This window comes from Rutilus rutilus (assembly GCF_951802725.1).
Source record: "Rutilus rutilus genome assembly, chromosome: 8".
In the NCBI taxonomy this organism is placed as follows: Eukaryota; Metazoa; Chordata; class Actinopteri; order Cypriniformes; family Leuciscidae; genus Rutilus; species Rutilus rutilus.
The window spans coordinates 4,357,717-4,381,970 of NC_140222.1; the positions used below are offsets into that span (position 1 = coordinate 4,357,717).

The 24,254-nt window shown below is 38.0% G+C and overlaps 1 long non-coding RNA gene across 1 annotated transcript; it reads left to right on the forward strand.

The window, feature by feature from the left end:
- The first annotated feature begins 1,315 nt into the window (after nt 1-1,315).
- Nucleotides 1,316-23,486, forward strand: LOC311295745. Its single transcript, XR_014628375.1, has 4 exons — nt 1,316-2,003; nt 2,558-2,605; nt 3,022-3,242; nt 17,755-23,486. It is a non-coding gene; the product is annotated as an uncharacterized lncRNA (long non-coding RNA).
- Nucleotides 23,487-24,254: the final 768 nt, after the last annotated feature.

The following is a 24,254-nucleotide window of genomic DNA, read 5'->3' on the forward strand; positions in this document are numbered from 1 at the left end:
TAGCACATACATAATTAGATTATGCACCATTTGTCCATGTTAACAAACAATTAAAAAAAAACTTGTAATACATTTTTTGTTTGTCTTGATGTAAGTAATCAACTCAGTAATTTTCATGGTGATATCTAAAGCTTACAATTTTTACCCTATTCATGTGAGAGAAAGAATGAATAGGCGTATGAATAGGCTATATTTGGGTCTTTTTCGAAACTTTCCCCTAATGGGATTCTTCGGGACTTGTTTTTCCTTACTTAGGACATATTGAGGATACAAAATCAGTTGAGTTTGCTTCTGTTGCAATTTGTTCAAGGTTGACCCCCATTTTGGCTTAAAATGACTGGACTAACAGGCAGATCAGATGCAAACAGACCCCAGCCCTTGCATCACCACTGGCTAGTCAGAGTCAGTGTGGTCAGACTTCAGGACCAGCAACAGCTCAGAGCATCTACCAGACACAGGCAGTCAATGACATACCCAATTCAGGAATTTAAGTTGAGAAGATTTTGCCAGATAGGCAATTAAAAGGATAGTTCACCAAAAAATGAACACAAAAAAAGAATTATAAATTAAATAATTATAATTAGAAAGAATAATTATAAATTATTATAATGAAAGAATTATGTAAATCTTCTTAGGATAAGATTTTATATTGATGGGCAATAAAATTGTTTACATTTTTCAAGTAGCCTACATGTCTGCTTGATGCCTGCTATATCTAATAAAAAAATATAAAAAAATAGTACATGTGAGTTTTTTTGTAAATAAATGCAGTAGTTCATAACAGACACATGCTACGGTATCTTATCTCCTTGGTGCTTCAGCTTTGTTTTCTGCAAATATTTTGGATGTTCAACACTTATAGACACAAACAGAGTGACCCAATTCCTTCCATAAGCTTTTCCACTGTGTGTGTGTGTGTGTGTGTGTGTGTGTGTGTGTGTGTGTGTGTGTGTGTGTGTGTGTGTGTGTGTGTGTACTGTGTACCCCCGCAAGTAGCAGTGGCCACCCCCTGGCCACCCCATGTATAAAACTCTAGTTCCGCCACTGTATATATAAACAACTATTATAGAAGAGAGATCTATTTTTATATTGAATGCATCTGTCAGTCCAAAGTTATATATATATAAACTTTGAAATGATATATCTGGTGCTGTTGATTTCGCCTTGCGGTGATGACGTCATCAGGACCGCGAGAGCGAATAGAAAGAGAAACTGAAACTGACGGAGCGTCAGTGCAGAGCCATTAGGCTTGTTCGACTTGAACCGGCGCTGCACAGACCGATCGGTTTATGACATCAAAGTACCGCGAGAGCAATTCAAAAGCATATAGGTGCCGTCTACTTTCTATTCGCTCTCGCGGTACTTTGATGTCATTCACCGATCGGTCTGTGCAGCGCCGGTTCAAGTCGAACAAGCCTAATGGCACTGCACTGACGCTCCGTCAGTTTCAGTTTCTCTTTCTATTCGCTCTCGCGGTACTTTGATGTCATTCACCGATCGGTCTGTGCAGCGCCGGTTCAAGTCGAACAAGCCTAATGGCACTGCACTGACGCTCCGTCAGTTTCAGTTTCTCTTTCTATTCGCTCTCGCGGTACTTTGATGTCATTCACCGATCGGTCTGTGCAGCGCCGGTTCAAGTCGAACAAGCCTATAGAGAGAGAGAGTTGCGACAACGGAAGTTCAAAATGCTTAGTTGTCTCGTGATTCGCGTAGACCTCAGATAGTTCCAGGAAGTGCTTCGGAATCAACTAGCATGCTTTAAAACACAAGTTTATTTGATTCAGATAATCTGATAATATACAATCTTATTCTTTAAACGTCTTATCTTTTAAAACTGCATCACAAACGGTCTGTTCTACCGCGCTGCTGTTACTTCCGGGAACTATTGAAAGGCTCTACGACTACGAGCCGCCATTGCTGTAAAAAAAGCGTTCCATTGTAGTCAATGGAGTTGTCGCAACTCTCTCTCTATATGGCTCTGCGTCAGTGTCGAGACTTCTGAGGTAAACTGTTCACGCTATTTCACGTTATCCTAAAATACTCTTTTCACAGTTTAAATATCATTTTATGGCGACATTTCCTGATGGTTTTCATCGGGTTCGGCGCTATTTGTGTCTGTAGACTAAAACACTATCGATAGAAGACGTTTTTATAGGCCTATGTTTTTCTCTTCACACACAAAACGGTAGGATGCTATCGAAGTGTGAAGTAAGTGTTATGAACGAAGTTATTAGGATATTACTATAATTCTATTTATATAGACAAATTACAATAGTTGATAAAGATGGGTGTCATATAGTGTCTCTCTTTTGTATTTATAGGCTTTTTAGCAGATATTCACAATCTGTTTTTAGCAGCAAATACTTAAATAAAGTGAGATGATCTGCATCCTGAATGGCTTGTTGAATGAGTATTGATAGTCTATGGCTCATCACTATTATCAGAGCAGCTGAAAAGCCTCTTTATTTCATGTCAATACTGTTTTTTCACCTCATTCATTATGCTGATGTCTTCAGATCTGTAAATTCACACATTAAGCTCATTTTATTGTCAACAGATTTGAGCAAACGACACGATCAGCTATTGTGACATCTACAAGATATAGGTAAGTTTCATAAGAGCATTTAATGAATCTGTGAAAAACCATGCCCCATATAAAAACAAGTAGTTTAGTCAAAATCAACTGGTTGGTTATTTGTTTCTAGCAAATTTGTATATTTCATTTTCTATGTTTATCTTGTCTTTTTATTTTTACATTGTTTATATCTGTTAGTTGTTGTACTCTCTGTTTCTTTCTATATATTTGCCTATATGTTAATGAGAGGTAAGATCAATGTAGGAATAAAGTAGGCCTATGTGGATGAAATTCTTAGAAGTAAAAATGTGAATAATATAAAACACTTTGCAATTAATTTACGTAAAAGTTATTTTACTTTAGATAGATTTACATTTAATACTTAAAATGTGTGAATTAGAATAAAAATATAAACCCAGTAAGTGATTTCTTCTTGATTTTGTCAGATCTGCTCCTCCTCCTTCAGTGAAGCTCCTCCTCCTTCAGTGAATCTCCTCCTCCTTCAGTGAAGCTCCTCCTCCTGGAATATTCCCATCAGCTACAAGTGAAGACGAGCATCAAACCATCAGGAAGAGCTGAAATCTGCAGAGACAGAGTTTATTGGAGGACAGTGAGAACATGAGAGATCCAGAACACTGCAGAATGAAACACACTGAAGAACAAAGAGGTTGGTGTTTATTCCTGATTCTTCATTAGTGAGGCTTGTTATGGAAAAATTTATCTTTTCTCTATATTTTATTTTCAGTGATTTAACAAATGAATGCCATACATTCATTTGTCTGTATTTTGAGTTTCTTTTATGATGTTAGTACAGCTGCAAGGGTGTGTGTGGGCGAGAGAATTTCCTGTGCCGGGGAGGGGTCAAGGGGGGTCCCTTTTGTTCTTTTGTTTAGTGGGGGCTGTAAGAGATAGCTTTGAGGAGAACATTATAAAACTGCCAGCCAAACACCTCTGAGGGGTCTCACTCTGTCTGCAGCTGGACTGTGGGTAGACTGGGAACTAGTGTTGCTTTCGTCAACGAAAATTATGACGAAATATTGTCGTCAACGAACCGTTATCACCTGACGAAAACGAGACGAGACGTAAATGCTGGTCATGTGACGATGACTAAAATACATGTATAATGCAATATCGTTGACGAATAAAAACGAGACTAAATGTGATTTACAAAATAAAAACTATGCTAAAATGTTTCTTCATTTTCGTTGACCAAAACGAGACGAGACGAAATGTTATAACGTCACGACGAATGAGAGAGTTGTGCGTGAACCCATAGCTTTGTCAGCTTTAAATTCTGGTTTGCGATCTGGTCACCCGACCCGATTATCATCGAATTTAACAATATTACTCCATTAGTTATTCCATTAAAATGTCTCATTGGTATATTTGACACATTCATAATCATTACTTTTGCCGGTTCTTTGTGACAGCTGTTATGTGCGTTATTGGCAGCGTCTCCGGTTACATGAACGCGTCACCGCATCAGCACCAGAACATGGAGATTTTATTTTAGAGAATAATCGCACAACCTATTCAATATTCTAGAATTAAATAAACTAATCGAATATCCTAAAATCGTGACTCATCCCTGCATGGAATCTCTTGTTTCTTTTCCCAAATCTTCACTCACGTCTCACCCATTTTCTAAAGGGATTATAAACGTGTCTTTATTGGTTTGCTTTTAATTAGGCCTATTATATTCGTATTCTTTACTGTGGTAAAGTAGAAAAACACTGTAGGACAGATAGCCTACATTTGTACTTGCATGTCAAATTCTTTTTAACACAGTTTGTGCTTGTTATATTAGACATAGGGCGCGTCAAGTTTAGTTGTAAAGCGCATTTCACACGCGCGGGTGATTTTTAGTTTCACTTTCTCTGGCAGCGCAATCTCAAACATAGCCTAAATATTTCGCCCTTGTGGAGGATAAAATTCGCTCTTCAGACCAATTTACATCAAGTAGAAAACACGAAGATATCATAAAGAGATCGATGGTCTCTTTCCTGCTCGTGTCCCACATCCCTCTCAAAGTGCAGAGTGGTAGGCTATATCACGCGTCTTTGTGTGGAAATATAAAACGAGTTTTTATTTTTTTAACCTGTTAACCGTTGCCAGTGCGCCCGCGCACTGAAGCGTTATTTATTTATTTAATTCAAAATTACTATCAGATTTAATGTTATACCTTGACAAACTATACATAATTAAAAAGATATAATACTCAAGTTTCAGTATTTGACCACTATTGTATTCTGAGAAACTCATAGTGACAGTTATGTCTTAATTTGTGTCAGGAGTTATGAAATGAAAAAATGAGTCGATACCTTTAATATGAATTATGCGCGTCAGCCGCTTTCATTCATAAAAAACTCTGTGCTGTCGTCATGACAGCGATACACAAAACAACGTCCCTCAGGGCTTTAGCTCAAAAATGTGCAGATTTGGAGAAATATTGATAGATTCTCATAGATTTACATCATATTTCTATAGACAAGAATAATATTTATTGAATTTATACCCAAATGCGTCGATGTAATCTTTATGAGCGTTTGGTATTCCGATACTGTGTTTTTTAATTCATACCAATAGCCTGAGGGCGCTACATGCACAATAATAGTCCATATATGGAACATGAAGAAGAGCCATGACCATGTGACATTCCAGGACGTCACTGATACACACAAAGCTAACAAGAGATCGCGCTGTAACATGCAGATACAGATGTTTTGAAGACAATAAACATGATTGCACTGATATTTGAGTTACCTGTGTTTTTCAAGCCATGCCAGGTATTTTCATAATAATAGATTATATTTATAATGTAATGCTAATCTATATAGACTATCATTGTGCAGAACACTATCCAATAGTATATTTTCTGTCTGCTTTTTTTATCTGAAGCCAAATTAGATCACAGAAGATTATTTAAAACACTGGACTTGCATTATGAAGTAAGTTTGGAGCACAAACATGGTTTTAATCTCATAAATTGTCATGTATTGATGGTGTGCTAAGCTAACATGCTAGCTAGCCCTAGGTGCACCTGCTACCTAGAAGTTATACTTTTATTATTTTTTGAATGCTTAATGAAATGTTTCTTTATTCAAGAAATGCATTTGATACAGTTTAAAATGTGAGGTGATCTTTGAGAAAAGAAATTAGGGACTGAAACCCTATGAATAGCCTGTGAATAGCCAGTCGTTAGTAGCTATAATGCAGACAAAAGAAATGCATATTTCGAGCCATAACCAGGCTGGAGAGGTGTGAATGTGTGCAGGGGGAGACTGAGACTGAATGGGGATCGTTTGCACCACAAAACAATAGAGACAACATACTGGATAGATGGTTAGAAGTAGGGATGTCCCGATCAGGTTTTTTTGCCCTCGAGTCCGAGTCCGAGTCATGTGATTTTGAGTATCTGCCGATACCGAGTCCCGATCCGATACTTCTATAATACATAATAAAAGAATAAAGAAGAGCGAAAAAAACAGATCCAGGATGTTCCTTATTTTTTATTTAATTCACCTTATTTTAACATTCAACAACTCTGTTAACAAACAGAGCACTTCTGTGAGGTAGCTTGAACAATCAAGTAATAAATAAATTCTTCACTTTTGGACTTAGGTGCAACAGTAAATATAAAAAAGTCTAATATATAAACAAATAGCACCTCAACTTAAAATACCCGGTAGGCATGTAAACAAATAAAAAATAAAAGTGCCACAGTGTTTGCAAAGCCAGTAATGTGCTTTTAGGAACTGCACTGACTAACTCTTACGTCGGTTTCACACTGCACTGTTAGCAGAGCGTGCAGCGCGTATTTTTTTCGCCGCCCATGTTAACAGATTAAACTAGTCTTTATAGCATTCACACCGCGCGCAGAGGTGGCGCGGCAGTGCGTATAGCAGAGCAGAGCAGGAGTGCCGCGATTGTTTCGGCGCCGAGTCTAATTTTGCTGCGCCGCTTTTGCTGAATTAAAGTGACAATACATTGATCATGGCCAAAATACACCGCAGTTTTATCCAAAAAGTGCATTTATGATATATTGTGTTTTAAACAGTCAATCAAATGACCAACAGCAATGTAAAAAAAAAAAAAAAAATCCAAAAACAAACTTGTTGCCATAACAATAAAAACAAAGATGAACCAAAAGTTATATAAATGAAATTATTAATAAAATAAGCTTCTTGACAAGTCTTTTCTCTTAAATGTATTTGAAAACGAAAAAAAAGCAATGCCAACTTATCCATTATAGAGTACTCTGTCTGTACACAACCCGCGGTTCAGCCGTGCGTGACAAACACTGCCAGTGTGAAAGCAAAACGCGCGTGTCCTGCTCCTGCTCACCATACACACTGCTCCTGCGCTGCTTACGCGCGTGCCGTGTGAAACCGGCGTAACTCTGTGCCACTATAGATGTGTTAAAAAATAATGAGAATATATATACATATATATCCGAGTCCTTATCGGGAGGTAACGTCCGATTCCGATCGAGTCTGAAAACACGTGATCGGGCCCGATTTCCGATCACGTGATCGGATCGGGACATCCCTAGTTAGAAGATGACAATAAACATCAGTAGCATTTTAGCGTCAAATCAGAATAAAGTCATTTGACATGGTCTTGAAAAACATTTAACTAAATACAGAGTTTTGGACTTATTATCTTCAGATTTTAAACATAAAATGTTTAGACATGTGGCTTTAGCTGTAGTGCATTTCTAGATTGCTACAGTGCCAACTTCAATTTTATTTTCATGAGGATGTTTCATAAAAATTAATTTCTAATAACTTTACAAAACTTTGAAGCTATTTATAAAAAAAAAAATCATTATGACAATAATTAATTCTACATTTACAATAAACTGCCTGGTGTCAGCTTTCAAACGAGATCATACTTGTGCTTTTGGTGCAAAGGGTTCATGAACTGTATCTGTTTCAGTTTGGGTATGTCATTTCTGGGGATTTTTCAAAAGTGGGGTTGCAGCTTAACAGGTTAAATAACCCCCAACCACCGCCGGTAGTTGGTCCATTATCACGGTGGTAAAAAAAAACGGCCACCGTCACAGCCCTATACTAAATATAATAAGATAACCTTGTTTGAAATTCTATATTGACTGGGTTAAATAGAATTACATTACTAAAAAGAAACTAAAATACAATTTTCATTGACTAAAACTAGACTAAAATGTCATCAGTTTTCGTCGACTAAAACTTGACTAGACTAAAAAGAGTATGAATGTGACTAAAACTAATAAAAACTAAAACGAAAGCTTGACACAAAGACTAGACTAAAACTAAAATTAAAACAGGCCGCCAAAAACAACACTACTGGGAACATTTCTTACAAGAAATAATTATCTTTTAAGGACAATTTGAATCCTGATGTCTCTTATGCCTGATGCTGTTTTGTTAGTTATTGTTTTGCTATAACAGGCTGAAGAACATTAAGGTTATAAAAGCTTTAAGTAGTTCATCAGATTTAGTGTTTGTAGTAGGGAAAAATCTTAAGAGTTAAGTGTTTCCTCTAGGATTTTTTTGGTGGCATTTTAAGAAACACTATTTCTCATTATTAAAGATGAGAAATTCAAAACTTATTTTTCTTAGGCTAGTTAACTCATGTTCACGTTTCCCTCATTAATGTGTTAAGCGCTACTGCCAGCGTATCGGTCATCGCAGGGAGAAGAACAACGATATATCGCCATATTGATATTTTGTCTCACCCTTACCAGGCAGAGAAATTGGTAGTAATGCATCATCACTACCGATACTGTTAGGGGTTAACAGTTTAGGAGCCAAGGACCAGATGTTTGAAAGAAAACCCGGAGTCAGAATTATAAAAAATTGAAGAAAAGTTTTACTGAAGATAGTTTGCAGTTTCATCAGCAGAAGTTCAGCTTCAAGACTCACACAGGAGTTCATAGGCCGCCCCGCTTACAGTTACAAAGATCACAGCAGTTACACACACACACACACAGCAGTTACACACACACACACACAGCAGTTATACCAGGGTGGGAATTATACCGCGGCCATGGCCGCCGTTGCCCTACACTTTGGCCTTCATGCCCCGTGAAAAAAAAATCATCGTACGGCCACAGTGGCCTGTGTGCCCTGGCCCTGTCCAAGTTCCACCCAAGTAGTCTCTGAACTTCAATTAGTTTGTGGATTCGCGCAGGTGCTGTGTCATAATCACATCGATGATCTCACGCATCAAAACAGCAGTGCAAGAAGCATGTAACGTCAGCACCAACAGAAGAACGACACTCTGTTGTCGAAACTGGGGCATAGATATATACACTAGATTTCGCCTTGGCTACGGCATTCGTTCATGAACTGCCGTAGCCAAGGCGAAATCTATATGTCTATCTATGCACCAGTCTGCGCACACATCACACAGCAGGAAGCGCGGGCGCCGTCAGATCACTTGGACGTCGCTGTGTTACAAGAGGTAAAAACGATATAAATACTGTTCGTTTTCTCACACAAACCGCTCGTTTCGTGTCTTAGGCCATCAATGTGTACTTACGATGGGGAATTGTTTTAATTTGGACTCTGTGCATGCTCTTTGAGACCGTGACCATAGACCTGCATTATATGACTGACAGACAAGAACGGTTTGACCTAAAAATATCAAAATCTATTTGCTAGTAGATAAGTGCCCTTTTCAGAAAAGGGCCCTATGCAAGGTTCCAGAGGTAACGGCGTCGGCGCACTGAAGCGTTTTTTTTTTTTTTTAATAGTTCAGTTACTATAAGATTTAATGTTATTAACGTTACCTTGACAAACTATAACTTACATCATTAAAAAGATATAAGACTCATGTTTCAGTATTTGACCACTATTGTATTCTGAGAAATTTATATTGACAGTTATGTCTTAATTTGTGTCAGGAGTTATGAAATGCAAAAATGAGTCGATACCTTTAATATGAATTATGAGCGTCAGACGCTCCCATTCATAAAAAACTCCCGTGCTGTCGTCATGAAAGCGATTCACAAAACAACGTCCCTCACGGCTTTTAGCTCAAAAGTGTGCAGATTTGGAGAAATATTGATATATTCTCAGTTTACATCAGATTTCTATTGACAGGAATAATATTTTATTGAATTTATAGCCAAATGCGTCGATGTAATCATTATGAGCGCTGTATACTGATGTGCTGTGTTTTCAATTCATACCAGCAGCCTGAGGGCGCTCTACTGAACATTATAGTCCATATTTGAAACACATGAAGAAGAGCGTTCGACAATGCAGGAAATTATTAATTTATTGGCATTTGTGTTGTTTCTGAATGCTTTTATTGGCATTTGTTCTATTGTTGTGTGAGGGTGTATACCTTCTGGATGTAATGGTGCTCTCTCTCTCATTAAAAAATGTTGTTGTTTTTTATTAAAAAAGTCATAATCCATGTCTTATTCCAAATTAGGATGTTATGGTATCAATCTGAATGGGAAAACCATCGAATTGTACGATGGCCTTTGTGCCCTGTCATATGGCCTTGGTGCCCCTAAAAAAAAAAAAAGGTGGAGGCCAAATGGCCTTGCCCCTAAAATTACATAATTCCCACCCTGAGTTATACCATTTCCAAGGTCTAAGCTACGTCATTGCTTACAGGTTGAATGATTCTCATTGGCTAAGAAATAGATAAACATATACATATACAGATAGACAGAAGCATATCTTCATAGATTATGCAGCTGAAACCCGGACCCTGAAGTTAGGCACGTCGTGACCTTCCAGGTCTCAGATCTGCATTGCTGGGTGCCAGCATGTCTCGAACAACAACTCAGTCAATCTCCAACAATGCCAGTGGTTCCTTAACCTGTAAGCAAGAAGACTAACACACACACCCGGCACACAGCATTTCCAAGGTTGGATTTGGCCAGGCTCTATCTATAAACAGGATATAGATAAGTTCTTTCTCTCAGGATATAGGACACTTTAGTCTAAATGGAAATATAGGCTTTAACTGAGAAATGGTCCCTTAAACTATAGACTTCAATGACCCCTATGGGTTTTAACATGTTGAAGACCTTTCTCAAACACAAAACAAGTCCTTATTTCATTTCTGGAAATGTCAAATACTGACATTTATTTATAATGAATACATGAGAAGCACATTTCAGTAATCACACTGGTAACTTCAATAACAAAGTAAAATCTCAAGAGAAGTCATTCAACTCATGATATTTAGAAGGAAAAATACCTTGATTATAATCACTCATTACATAGCCTATTGTTGTGGAAATTCTTTCTAGACTTTTATCAATAATTGTAAGACAGTAGGATATCTCAAAGGTTAACAAAGATCAGCTTTATTTCTTGCAAGAAAGCCTGTTCACACATCAGTCAGAGTCTGATATGAGAAGCGCGCCGACTTCTCCTTTTTGCCCAGCTTATATGCACAAAACACATCCTGGTCTGTCTCAAAAGATCGCCTTAGTTACCTTAAAAGGAAATGTCTCTGTTCAAGATCTCTTGTCCAACATACATTCTATCTAGACAGAACAATATCACGTCTGCAAGAGTTTCCTGTTTTTAGCTGCAGCTTTTTCACACATTTTGCTTATCTCTATTTCTATCAAAGCTGCGCACATACTTTTCACACTTGAAGTACACAATAGGTCACTTGAGTACTCAGTCTCTTTGCTACCCAGAACATTTTGTTCCTGCAAGCTTATATGATTATATTTCTTTAAATGCTTATGAGTAAAAATAAATGTTCAACGTTAACACAAGTTGCACACATCTGAAAGTAAAAAACACATCTAAATGTAAAATTTCCATTACACTATACATTGAAGCAGCAGTGGATTCCAATCCACCCCCTTCAATACTATCCATCTATAAGTTCATGCACTACCGGAATTATCTAGTTAAAAATTTGTACATGAATTTTTGGCCCTCTCAGGTCAAAATTTAAATACGATGAGCTTGTAATCACGACTTCAGAAGTGGGACATTTCCGATAGCACTTGAAGACAGCACTAGTGCAGGTGTACTGTGTGCACTGTGTGTGAACATGATGCTTATTTTCTAATTCAACAGATTCAGTATTCAGTAATACAGTAAAAAAAAAAAGTACAATAATTAATTGTTACACAAATATACTTTATGTATTAAAGGAACACTCCACCGTTTTTTGAAATAGGGCTTATTCACCTTCTTTCCTACATTTAGATAGAGGGTTTTCACGACGCGTCATCAATCCGGAAGTCGGCCATTTTGGAGGCACTGAACGTAAACAGTGCCATTGAACTGAACGGACTCGCAGATTTGGCTGATTATTGCTTCTGAAAAATGGTCAAGTTTTGGTCTGTACTCATCGGTCGCACCGAGAAAAAACATTTCTAGTTCTATAGACTGCCGAAAGTTAAAGAGAAGAGTGCAAAAAACTGATGAAAGATGGCGTTTGTGGTTGAGAGAGGCACAGCATCAGCCACATGTGTAAATGAAGCGTTAACTATGGCTAAAATTTTTACGTAAAATAGTTAACTATGGGTACATACACACTGTCAATCCGATTATCTTTGTATCCGATTGGAATATGATCTAAAGTGATGTCCACACTGTATTGCAACTGTTCAGGTCCGATTTGTGTGTCCACGCAGCTCTTTGACAACACGGCAATGATGTTGCGTTGATGGAGGGGTTTGCATTTGCAATATAAATGTTTTCTTATTTAAATTTTACAATATGGAGATGTGTAGCCGCTGCGCTGGACTACTGCGTCTCGAGCTGCAGAACTGTAGGAGGCTGGTAGGTTACTGTATGCACAACTCTTTTTCATCCGCGCCGGTTTCAAAATACTTTTCAAAAATAATAATTTTCTGCTTGTCCGGCACTTTGCAACAACACAGCCTTGTTTCGGCAGTGACTTTCAGCATGTTCCCTATAACAACGTCTGATGTTTACATTTTACGTGGCGTGAGAAAGTCACATAAACCACGAGAAAGAGCGTTCAGACTGGTGGATTTCCTGATATGTGATTTGAATAGGATATTAAACCACATATGGATGTAGCTTGAAACGGATTTCATGTGCTTTTTTTTTGGACTGACAATCTGAACGTAGCCAATGTCGAAATAGAAGTAAGGACTAGTTGGAGAAGCTAGCTCGTTCAGATCTTTACCACATATTACCTTAAGTTTGTCAAAATGTTGAGCTTTTTCCTGCTTTAAGTCCTTCTCTATATGATTTCGCAGCTTCCATGTGTTGTTCCCGTGGTTTAGACATCAGAAATTAGTGTAACAATGTGTTCAGTAGTACATAAACAGTGCAATCCATGCTGTTGTTTACATCCGAGTACCTCCAATATGGCCGCGCATCCGGGTAACTGACCAAATCGTGACGTAGGTGAAAACCCTCTATAGGTGGGCAAATGCATTTTTGTCTCAGTGCATGCATTGTTTTAGTTTGACAGGGTCGGCGCTAGCTGAGCTTAGCATAATTAATGGAATCCTTTGTTGCCAGCTAGCATGTCCTGAGTAAAAGTAATATATAAAAAAAAAAAAAACCACCTAATTATTTCTTGTGGTCTGCGTATTCACAACGAGTACAAATAGCGATGCAGATTAACACTAGGCGATTTCCTATGCAGATATTGACTTGGGACTATATTAGGGGGAAGCACAGGCGAAGCACTGCTACTTGGGCGCAGAGATATCACGCCCAAGTAGCAGTGCTTCGCCTGTGCTTCCCCCTAATATAGTCCTTAATACATAAGTAAAAATCTGCCTAGGAAATCGCCTAGTGTTAATCTGCATCGCTATTTGTACTCGTTGTGAATACGCAGGCGACAAGAAGTAATTAGGTGGGTTTTTTATTTTTTATATTACTTTTACTCAGGACATGCTAGCTGGCAACAAAGGATTCCATTCATTATGCTAAGCTCAGCTAGCGCCGACCCTGTCAAACTAAAACAATGCATGCACTGAGACAAAAATGCATTTGCCCACCTATCTAAATGTAGGAAAGAAGGTGAATAAGCCCTATTTAAAAAAACGGTGGAGTGTTCCTTTAAAGTCGCCCTGTGGTGAAAATCAAGTTTTTAATGTTGTTTATACGTCCATGTGGTGTTTTTAATGTGCTTCAACACACATGCAAATTCATGCTAACACCATTGGTTTGTGTAACATTAGCAACACATTATTAGCTGTTTGATAACATAGTCAAGCAAAAGGCTAATCACAGTAATTACCGTTATGTGTCCGACGTTGTAAAGAGCGACACCATTGTGCAGCGTTTACCTCAATAAGTTGGCCGAGTGAATCTCTGAGCTAGTGTGAGTGAGTGAGTGAGTGAGTGGAGACAGGGCTCATTTGCATATTCATAGAACCACGTATACTAAATGAAGCAAGGTTGTAAAGGTGCATTCAAGTCTCTTTAAGGCATGAAGAGGTTTTTTTTTTCACTGGAAAATGTTTTTAAATATGTCATTTTGCTGATCAAAGATGAGTTTTAAGGGAAACAATTATTGACTACAGGGGGACTTTAAATCTCACTTAATTAACCAATGTATTTGCTACTGATCCAATTCAGATAAAAATCAGATTTTTAATTTTATTGTTTTAATTGCTGAAGGGTTAAACTTTCTTTTCCTGTGTCCTATTCTTCTGCTATCCAGAACAGCAACAGCTGAAAGGTTTGTTTGATGTACAGATGTGAATTTACATTACATTTTTGGTGTGAAAGGGCCTTTACGTTTGACAAAAAAACAAAGCGAGCCCAGCCCAGGTGAGGAAAAAGTAACACAAAAGTAAATAAGTAATGCAATTAGTTACTTTTTTAGGAAGTAACACAATATTGTAATGCATTACTTTTAAAAGTAACTTTCCCCAACAGTGGATATGAAAAAAATGTACCACCAGATCACCAGCTGATTAGAGCAGCTCAATAACAGTAGCTTTACAAATTAATATTTGTAAAGAATGAATCATTCTAGGCTGATTGGGGTGATTTTGTTGAGGAGTGAGTAAATAATTCATAAATTAAAGCATAGATAAATACGATAAGAAGTGCTTTATGTTGTTTTAGGGGAATCTAACTATTCAGGTATATATATTGAATAATCAAATGTAAAATAACACTGCATAAATTTAAAGGGGTGGTTGATTATGATTTCACTTTTCTAACTTTAGTTAGTGTGTAATCAGGGTTCGTACGGGTGCTTGAAATCCTTGAAAGTGCTTGAATTTTGATGTTGTGTTTTCAGGGTTTGAAAAGTGCTTGAATTTTGGATAAAATGCTTGAATTTGTAACTGTATTTCTTTCACAAGAAATATCTTTCTGACGAAATAGTTCTTTATTAAATGTAGAAAAAAAATGTAGCCCTTTAGAATCAGATACAGATTGATTTGCGTTACGCTGGCCAGAGCAAAAGTAGGCGGAGTTTTCATTTTGATTTCCGCGGTTGTATGGATGCACCGTTTTTATTGGCCACGCAGCGGCAACAGTTGAACTATTTTAAACTTTGACCGCGGCGTGCGCGCGAGCTCGCTGAGCTCCGCTTTGGTCCGAGTTGCGCGGCGCAAGCCATTGAAATACACTCACCTAAAGGATTATTAGGAACACCTGTTCAATTTCTCATTAATGCAATTATCTAATCAACCAATCACATGGCAGTTGCTTCAATGCATTTAGGGGTGTGGTCCTGGTCAAGACAATCTCCTGAACTCCAAACTGAATGTCAGAATGGGAAAGAAAGGTGATTTAAGCATATTTGAGCGTGGCATGGTTGTTGGTGCCAGACGGGCCGGTCTGAGTATTTTACAATCTGCTCAGTTACTGGGATTTTCATGCACAACCATTTCTAGGGTTTACAAAGAATGGTGTGAAAAGGGAAAAACATCCAGTATGCGGCAGTCCTGTGGGCGAAAATGCCTTGTTGATGCTAGAGGTCAGAGTAGAATGGGTCGACTGATTCAAGCTGATAGAAGAGCAACTTTGACTGAAATAACCACTCGTTACAACCGAGTTATGCAACAAAGCATTTGTGAAGCCACAACACGCACCTTGGTGGCATGCCACCTTGAGGCGGATGGGCTACAACAGCAGAAGACCCTACCGGGTACCACTCATCTCCACTACAAATAGGAAAAAGAGGCTACAATTTGCACGAGCTCACCAAAATTGGACAGTTGAAGACTGGAAAAATGTTGCCTGGTCTGATGAGTCTCTATTTCTGTTGAGACATTCAGATGGTAGAGTCAGAATTTGGCGTAAACAGAATGAGAACATGGATCCATCATGCCTTGTTACCACTGTGCAGGCTGGTGGTGGTGGTGTAATGGTGTGGGGGATGTTTTCTTGGCACACTTTAGGCCCCTTAGTGCCAATTGGGCATCGTTTAAATGCCACGGCCTACCTGAGCATTGTTTCTGACCATGTCCATCCCTTTATGACCACCATGTACCCATCCTCTGATGGCTACTTCCAGCAGGATAATGCACCATGTCACAAAGCTCGAATCATTTCAAATTGGTTTCTTGAACATGACAATGAGTTCACTGTACTAAAATGGCCCCCAAAGTCTCAACCCAATAGAGCATCTTTGGGATGTGGTGGAATGGGAGCTCCATGCCCTGGATGTGCATCCCACAAATCTCCATCAACTGCAAGATGCTATCCTATCAATATGGGCCAACATTTCTAAAGAATGCTTTCAGCACCTTGTTGAATCAATGCCACGTAGAATTAAGGCAGTTCTGAAGGCGAAAGGGGGTCAAACACAGTATTAGTATGGTGTTCCTAATAATCCTTTAGGTGAGTGTATATCGGTTTCATTTCATAGCGCAGCGCGGTCCGCGTCCTATCTGAAAGGGCCATTAGTGACTGAGAGTACTTGGTGTGATAATGTAATGTAAGTATTGCATGTCCGTTATGTCACGTTCAGTTGTGGAATATGCAGTGAACATTGCCAAAATTACAGAACTGTAACGTGCAAATGAACCTGCTAACGTTAGCCCAGTGCATATTGTTCAAACCTTGTCTATATCAAGAATGTGTCCCAAAACGGGAAGGCCTGTCAAATATTTCTGTTCAAATCCTAAGTCTTCATATTTGAAATTAATTCAGTTTTACAGCCTATAAATCACATTATCTGGTAAGCAATATTTGGACATTAAGATAATGAAAACTATATTATTCATATGCTTTAGGCTATATACTTAGTGATACATTTTGAAGAATAAAACTTGTGATTGGCTTAAATATTAGGGCTGCACAATATATCGAAATATTGCAAATGTATATATTACAATATGCATAATTGCATATCGCAACGGCTTGCAATAACTGGGGTCATGAACAAAAGACAAAGAAAATGCTCACTGCTTTTGTCTGAATAGGCTAACTTTTGTAGCTTTAATAAGAATCAGTATATTTAATTCATGCAGTGAAAACTAAGCAGTGTTTTATTTTTACATTTGATTAATCAGTTTCTGTTGTTAAATAAACCTAATGTAGGATAACCTGAACCCCTGAACCCCAGTGATGTTAAAATAACACTTCTTATGCTACAGTAAAACACTGATGTTCACTGTCAGAAGTTGTAGGGATATTTTCTTATCACAAAAAGAATGTGAAACACGTATGTGTAGGTTATATCATTTTAAAGATAATTTAAGTTAATTTGACACACTTTAAGCATTATCGTATCACATATTGAATATCGCATTATTTAATGAGTTATCGCATATCTCATTTTTCTTCAATATCGTGCAGCCCTCTGCTATTATGAAACATTTGGCTGTTTATCTCTTTTGATGTGATAAAAACACTAAATAATAATTTTAACTATGTATTGGTATGTAATTTACGGTAGTGTAAGGTGCTGGAAAAAGCTTTAAAATGGACCTGGAAAGTGCTTGAAAAGTGCTTGAATTTGACCTTGGAAAAAGTGTACGAACCCTGGTAATGTGTATTCGTTTTATTTCACGATTGTTTTACAACACATGACCGTCTGTCGTCACAAGGAGACTCGCCACAACTTTGCAGTCAATCCGTGAATCACGTGTTCCCTATACTTGACATCGCACATCTTGATATCGATGCTAAAACGATATATCTTGCAGCCCTTCCAGCAGGAACACTTATGACGTCTCCTAACTGCAGATGCCACAATTCTCTCTGAATTTTGATGATTATTTAAAATATGACTTTTTTTAACTATCATTTCAGACGTGATGCTGGAGGAGAATGAGGAGAGTGAAGAGGAGGAGAAACATCATCATGTCAAAACTGGAGCTAAAACTCGCTCACAGACTGAAAGTATTTCTTTACTGAAAAGAAGAGACAAGAAACGTTTCACTTGCCGTCCGTGTGGAAAGAGTTTCACAAACAAACTGAACCTCAGGATTCACATGAGGATCCACACTGGAGAGAAACCGTTCACATGTGATCAGTGCGGGAAGAGTTTTACACATAAAGGAAACCTTAAGTCTCACATGATCATCCACACTGGAGAGAAACTGCACGAATGTGATCATTGTGATAAAACATTTTTGAGGGCTTCAGGCCTAAAGAGCCACATGACAGTTCATTCACAGGAGAAACCACATTCATGTTCTTTGTGTGGAAAGAGTTTTTCACATCTGCAGAGTTTAAAAGCACATCAGAAAATACACACTGGTGTAAGAAATCATATGTGCTTTGAGTGTGAGAAGACTTTTATTAGAGCTGAAACTTTAAAATGGCACCAGAGGATCCACACTGGAGAGAAACCTTACATGTGTTCACACTGCGACAAGACATTCCGTCGGTCAGAACATCTGGAAACACACGAGAGGATCCACACTGGAGAGAAACCTTACAAGTGTTCACACTGCGACAAGAGATTCAATCATTCAGTAAACCTGAATACACACGAGAGGATCCACACTGGAGAGAAACCGTATCACTGCACTGCATGTGGGAAGAGCTTCAGTCAATCATCTAATCTACTCAGGCACACAAAAAACAATCACAGCAAGTAGATCATCTTCAGATCCAGCACTTTCAAGTGTGAAGCTTCATCCTCACCAAACGTGAAACGATAACGGGTCAAGCTATAAAATCTGTCCTAACGAGCGACAACGATTAACAAGGCAAAGAAACATCATCTGAATTTGTCACCGTGAATAAAGTTCATCTTCAAGTCCAGCAGTTTCTACTGTGAGATTCAGATCAAAGATGGAGTTCCTCCCCAAATAACATTGTGTTTTATTCTGTTATATTATTTTGCTGCATGATATAAATTAATCTTTAGTCAAATTAATTGTTACGTTTCTTATACTGCATAAGTATCACTAGTAGTTTGCAGAGGTGTGGACTCGAGTCATGAATTTGATGACTTCAGACTCGACTCGACAAAATGTACAAAGACTTGCAACTCGACTTGGACTTTAACATCAATGACTCGTGACTTCACTTGGACTTGCGCCTTTTGACTCGAGAAGACTTGCTACATCCCATGAAAACTGGGGGAAAAAATGTCCACATGGCCGCGCCGCTCTCAGTTTATCTGCATCTGTGAAAAAAATGTGCACCACCTGTATGCATGCAGAGAGCGAGCGCGCTGCCTGCACGACATCCAATCACTGTAGTCCCACGTTGTTTTTATTCGACAGCATCTAACGCCCGTTTCACATTCACACATACTCCGTTTGCAGTGCGTATGCGCCAGCGGGTGCGTATTTTTTTCCGTACCCATGTTAACAGGTTAGAGCTTTCACACTGCACGCGGTTGCAGTCCGTCGATCCGTTCCAGTTGCAGTGCGTATACAGCAGTGCCGCGATCGTTTCCGCACCGAGTCTATTTCTGCTGTGCTGCACATGTGCTGCACGCGCTGAATTAAAGTGACAGCGCATGTTTCGTGGTCAACATGAACACAGATTGACCTAAAAATTGAGTAATTTCACCATAAATGCGATTAATTAAATAAAATGTAGTAATCTCACCATAAATGTATTTAATTGAATACTATTTTCACTTTAAGACCAGGGTAAAGCAAGGAAAACTACAATTTACCTCAACAAGGCGACATAATGAACAAATCTCGTCTCATTCGTGGAGGTGGAAAAACATGTTCCTTGTGACATGCAAGATTTATTGTATTAATTTAAATATAAAATAAAAGGCATGGGAGTCGGCTGTTTTTTTATATAAGTAGCCTACATGGTTAAATATTTGACCACTTGCTTTAGGAACTTAATATAAGTAGAAGTAATGCATTGAATAATAGGCCTACGTTGTTTAAATTGTGTTTAAACGTGCATACGTCTATTAAAGAGTGTATATGTGTACAAAGAGAATCGCAATACTGAGACGTAAGACCGGGGTAGCCTAAATCAAGGGAAAATACATATTTCAACAAGGCAACATAACACTCGTCTCATTCGTGGAGGTGGAAAAACAAGTTCTTTGTGACATGCGAGATTTATTGTATAAAGATTTAAATTATGCAAAAGAAAGAGTATGACGCCCGTTTCACACATACTCCGTGTGCAGTGCGGGTGCGGTGCGTGTTGCAGTGCGTATGCAGTGCAGGAGCAGCACATGCAATAGTGCTTTCACATATGCTGCGTTTGCAGTGCGTGATCCGCTGCTGTAGGCTATAACACAAATACATACTCGCTATTTGTATTTCAAATCCGGAAGTTATCAGCAACTTTTATTTTAAAAAAAAAGTTTTTTGTCAGCATTGCGATTCTCTTTGTACACATATACACTCTTTAATAGACGTATTCACGTTTAAACACAATTTAAACAACATATTATTAAATGCATTACTTCTATATAATTATATATTAAGTTGCTCAAGCAAGTGGTAAAATATTTTACCATGTACAGATATTAAAATCGAATAGCCTACAGACATTTTAAATTAAAAATTAAAATTGACAAAAACAGCAGACTCATACCCTTTCTTTTGCATAATTTAAATCTTTATAATAAACCTTGCATGTCACAAAGAAATTGTTTTTCCACCTCCACGAATGAGACGAGTGTTGTTCATTATGCCTTGTTGAAGCAAATTGTATTTTCCCTTGATTTACCCGCGGTCTTAACGTCTCAGCATTTCGATTATCTTTGCACATTTCACTCTTTAATAGACGTGTGCACGTTTAAACACAATTTAAACAACGTCAGCCTATTATTCAATGCATTACTTCTACTTAAGTTGCTCAAGCAAGTGGTCAAATATTTAAACATGTACAAATATTAAAATCGAATAGCCTACATTTTAAATTTAAACTTAAAATTGACAAAAACAGCAGACTCATACCCTTTCTTTTGCATAATTTAAATCTTAATACAATAAATCTTGCATGTCAAAACTTGTTTTTTCCACCTCCATGCATGTGACAAGTGTTGTTCATTAGCCTATGTCGCCTTGTTGAGGTAAATTGTAGCTTTCCTTGCTTTACCAAAAACGTAGTATTTAATTAAATACATTTATGGTGAGATTTACTAAATTTTATTTAATTAATAGCATTTATGGTGAAATTACTACATTTTCAGGTCAATCTGTGTTCATTTTCACCACGCAACATGCGCTGTCACTTTAATTCAGCGTTTGCAGCACAGCAAAAATAGACTCGGTGCGGAAACGATCTCTGCACTGCTGTATACGCACCGCAACTGGAACGGATCGACGGACTGCAACCGCACGCATTGTGAAAGCTCTAACCTGATAACATGGGTACGGAAAAAAATATGCACCGCATTCGCACTGCAAACGGAGTATGTGTGAAACGGGCGTGAGTCTGCTGTTTTTGTCAATTTTAAGTTTTAATGTAAAATGTAGGCTATGCGATTTTAATATAAGTACATGGTTAAATATTTTACCACTTGTTTGAGCAACTTAATATATAATTATATAAGAGTAATGCATTAAATAATACGTTGTTTAAATTGTATTTAAATGTGAATACGTCTATTAAAGAGTGTATACGTGTGTACAAAGAAAATCGCAATGCTGACAATTTTTTTTTTTAAATAAAAGATGCTAATAACTTCTGGATTTGAAATACAAATAGTGAGTATGTATGTGTGGTACAGCCGCGGATCACGCACTGCAAACGCAGCATATGTGAAAGCACTATTGCGCGTGCTGGTCTTGCACCGCATACGCACTGCAACACGCATTCCAATTATATTATCAGGTTGGTCCAGTTTTTCAGAAGTGATAATTTTGAGGAGTGAGGATTTTATTGATGACATGTTTAAAAAGGTTTAGGCTAAAACGACCCATGTCTATTTGAAAGTTAAACTGTTTTGCAATATGAGGTTAATACAATACAGGACTGAAGCTGCATGCTGTGTATTGTTCTAGTGCAATATGCTGTTGAAATACAAGCATTTTTTGTGAAAATTAAATTTTCTGTTTTTTACTGTATTTGATTATAAATCAAAGTATAAAAAGAGGTTTAAATAAATACAAATCTTACAGACATACATGATTTGTATACATTTTATTTCTGTGGTAAGAGGACTTGAAATGACTCGAAACTAAAATGGTAGGACTTTGGACTCGACTTGAGACTTGTTGGCTTTGACTTTTGACTCGACTCGGGACTTGCCTCATCTTTGACTCGACTTGACTCGGGACTCGAGGGCAAAGACTTGAGACTTACTTGTGACTTGCATAACAATGACTTTGTCCCACCTCTGGTAGTTTGTTTAAAGTTTTATATGGGAAAGTAAAAGTTTTTTTCCATGTACAAACGGTTCTTTCTGTAACACTTTTAGGGTTAGGGTTAGGGAGACAGATTTATCTTTAAGCTGTCCTTTATTGTTGTTTTTAAAACAATTAGTTATTCTTCCACTTAGTTTCTATGTTTCCATGTTTTTATGCGCATTTTGAAGCATCACATCAGAAACGAGTGATGGAATTACCAATTTAAAATTAAATAAAAACTCATTTTCAAAAGTTGTAACGCTCTCTTGAGATGGTGTTTGACGTGTGCAGAAAAACAAATCGTACCAGCGTACTTTGAAGTCAGATTGTGTATCCGCTATGCTAAATGCGTACAGGTTGGCAGATCTGATGAAAACAATTTATTTCAGTTAGAGAACACCACAATTAGACACTGACGTCGTCTCCTGAGCGCAGCGCGAGCCGATCCAGTCAGACCTCGTGTATCACGAGAGTGACGAGCTCACTGACGAGGCGGAAGATTTCCTTCAAATTGAAATCTAGAGGCGCCTATCTGCCAATATTTTGGATTTTAACCCAATGCTTATGGAAACATGTAAATCTGTCAAATTCGTCTGATGAAGGACGTAACACTTCTAACACACACACACACACACACCTTCATGGTGTAAGACGTGTCTATAACCCTTGCTATTAAAGCCATCTTATGTTTTGTTAATAAAAGTTGTAGGTTAATGTTTTATTGGGTGTGTTTTTCATTTATAATAATAATAACAATAATAATAAACCCATCATTCAAGCAATTGACGTCCCCGAATTGCCACCAAGTCGAAAGCAAAATGTGTTGTCATAGCGATTAACCGGTCACATCTCTAATCCCAACACACCTCAAGCTCTTCTGGACTACAATATTTATTTGAACATTAATTTTGACCTGTCAACATACAGTACATGTTTGTAAGAGCAATGAATGTGCAAACCTGCAGTCAGACCAGTTTAGGTTCAGTCAGGGAAAGACGTCGGTACACTTCTTTTTTCAAGTTCAAATCCTCCAACGTTAATCTACTAAATCTCCTGACAGCTTTTTCGGACAAAAATGGCGGATTCGGCGGATAGCGGATTATGATTGGTCAGATCGCCTGTCAATCAAACTCCCTGCGAAGGGTCAATAGAGAGCCTAAGTCCCTCCCCTTCCGGTAGACCACCATGGGACCTTACTTCGGAAAAATATTGTATGGTAGTCAATGGCGCGAGACAACAAATATGTTGATCTCGTTTGAATTGTGCCCTGATTTACACATATGATGTTTATCAATTTAAAAGATACATTTTAAAGTCAAGAAAGTTGCAGTTTGATGTAAAACTGTTGAGGTATAAGACTGTGAAAATACGTAATTACAGAGACTACAAACCCAAAAGGCGTACATGTGACGTCATACCTTTTCGCTCAATGAATGAAGCTAACTTTACTGAAGCTAACGTCCGTCATTTTTTCTATAGTCTTACCTTATAATCGTAACGTTATGCCGTCATGCCTGAGTGTTTTGTACCAGACTGCACACATACGAGCAACGGATGGTGAGGTACATAGTGCGAGACGAGAGATGTAGTTCATTGAGCGATTTTCACATAAAACTAAATGTTACTCTTCTGTTTTATGACAAACTGCGACTTTCTTGACTTTCATAATTATCTTTTAAATTGACAAACATCATATGTGTAATTCAGGGCACTGTTCAGACGGAATAAAAAGATAAGTTGTCTCTCGCCATTGACTACCATACATATTTTTTTCTGAAGTAAGGTCCCATGAGCCGGAAGCGGAGGGGCGGGACTTAGGCTCTCTATTGCCTATGACCTCGGGTTTTGGGGTGGGGCCTCCATAACCGTAACATCCCCCATACGCTAGTCCACCAATCAAGACGGGCCGCAAAGGTTCTCTGACCATTGTATATAGTTGAATTGTCACTCACTTATAATAAAACCAAAATATGCCACTGTTTCAAAGTCTGAATGTATGACAAGATAGGGTACGTAAAT